General features: G+C 33.6%; 1 non-coding gene across 1 annotated transcript; it reads right to left on the bottom strand.

The window, feature by feature from the left end:
• Nucleotides 1–692: 692 nt before the first annotated feature.
• LOC112834456 (U6 spliceosomal RNA) lies at nt 693–799 on the bottom strand. Its single transcript, XR_003210915.1, has one exon. It is a non-coding gene; the product is annotated as a U6 spliceosomal RNA (small nuclear RNA).
• Between the last annotated feature and the right edge of the window lie 1,290 nt (nt 800–2,089).

Here is a 2,089-nt window from a genome sequence, read left to right as displayed (position 1 = left end):
AAGTCTCAATAAATTTAATAGGTCTTACATCATACAGAGTGTATTCTTTGACCACAATAGAATTAAACTGAAATTAGTAACTAGAGGGTGTTATGCTAAACAAAATAAGTCAGCCAGAGAAAGACAATTATCATATGATCTCACTGATATGAGGAATTTGAGAAACAAGACAGAGGATCATAGGGGAAGGGAAGGAAAAATGAAACAAGGTGAAACCAGAGAGGGAGACAAACCATAAGAGACTCTTAATCTCAGGAAACAAACTGAGGGTTGCTGGAGTGGAGGGGGGTGGGAGGGATGGGGTGGCTGGGTGATGGATATTGGGGAGGGTATGTGCTATGGTGAGCGCTGTGAATTGTGTAAGACTGATGAATCACAGACCTGTACCCTGAAACAAATAATACATTATATGTTAATAAAAAATTTAAAAATAATAATAAAAAGAGATCCAGAAAAACCATGGAAATTAAATAGCATATTTCTTTTTTTTTTAAAGATTTTATTTATTTATTTGAGAGAGAAAGAATGAGAGACAGAGAGCATGAGAGGGAGGAGGATCAGAGGGAGGAGCAGATTCCCTGCCGAGCAGGGAGCCCGATGCAGGACTTGATCCCAGGACTCCAGGATCATGACGTGAGCTGAAGGCAGTCGCCTAACCAACTGAGCCACCCAGGGGCCCCTCTTTTTTTTTTTTTAACACGTAATGCTTCATGAATTTGCATGTCATCCTTCTGCAGGGGCCAAGTTAATCTTCTTGGTGTTGTTCCAATTTTAGTATATGTGCTGCTGAAGTGAGCACATGAAATACCCATATTTCTAAATGAATCATGGGCCGAAGACAAAATCACAAAGGAAATTAGAAAATATTTTGAACTGAATGACAATGAATACAACATGCCAAAGCTTATAAGAAGCAGAGAAAGCAGTCTTGAGAAGGAATGTATAGATTTATATACTTATATTAGGAAAGAAGAAAGATTTAAAATCAAGGACTAAGATCCCATGTTAAGAAACTAGGAAAAGAAGAGCAGAGTAAGAATAAAGTTAGTAGAAGGAGGGAAATTATAAAGAGAAGAGAGTACGTCATTGAAAGAGAACATACAATAGAGAAAATTAACAAATCTAGAAGCTGGTCCTTTGAAGAGATCCACAAAATTGCCGAACTTATAATGAGACTGATGAAAAAAAGAGAGAGAACACAAATCACTAGTGGCAGGGATGAGGAGGGATTATCAACTACAGATCCTTCAAAAATTAAAAGGATAATAAGAAAATATTATGAGCATCTTTTTATTTTTTTTGCCAACATGTTAAAAAAACTTAGACAAAACGGACAAATTTCTTGGAAAATACAACTTACCAAAAATGACAAAAGAAAAAACAGAAAATCTCAATAACCCTATTATATGTATTAAAGATCAAATTTATTGTCAAAAACTATCTCACTGAGACAAATCTATGTCCCAATGGTTTCAATGGTGGTCTATGAAAAATTTCATGAAGAAAAAACTTACCTTATACAAATTTTTTCAGAAAATAGAAGTGATCACTTCACAACTTATTCTAAGATGCTAGCATTATTTTTATATCAAAACATTCAAAGAAATTACAAGAAAACTAATGATCATTATCTCTCATAATTATAGATATAAAAATCACTAACAAAATATTAGCTAATGGGCAAAGGGGATCAAAAGTACAAACTTCCAGGAATAAAATAAGTAAGTCATGGGGACATGATCTACAGCATGGTGACTGTAGTTGATAATACCGTCTTGCATATTTGGAAGTTGCTATGAGAGATCTTAAAAGTTCTCATCACAAGAAAAATAAATTTTTTGCAACTATGTATGTGCTTATTGTGGTGATCATTTTGTAATATATACAAATATTGAATCATTATATGGTATACCTGAAACAAATATGATCTCCTATGTCAGTTATACTTTAGTAAAAAATAAAAAGCAAATGGAATCCAACAAGAAGGAAGATATGTCATGACCAATTAGAGTTTATCCTAGGAATGTAAGGTTGATTTAACATTTGCAATGAATCAATGTAAATCACTATATTAACAGAATACACTAAA

Source organism: Callorhinus ursinus, unplaced genomic scaffold (assembly GCF_003265705.2).
Source record: "Callorhinus ursinus isolate GAN/ISIS: 27379988/994484 unplaced genomic scaffold, GSC_fseal_2.0 scaffold1, whole genome shotgun sequence".
NCBI lineage: Eukaryota > Metazoa > Chordata > Mammalia > Carnivora > Otariidae > Callorhinus > Callorhinus ursinus.
The sequence above is the reverse complement of the archived record's forward strand: the minus strand, read 5'-3'. Positions and strand labels throughout refer to the sequence as shown.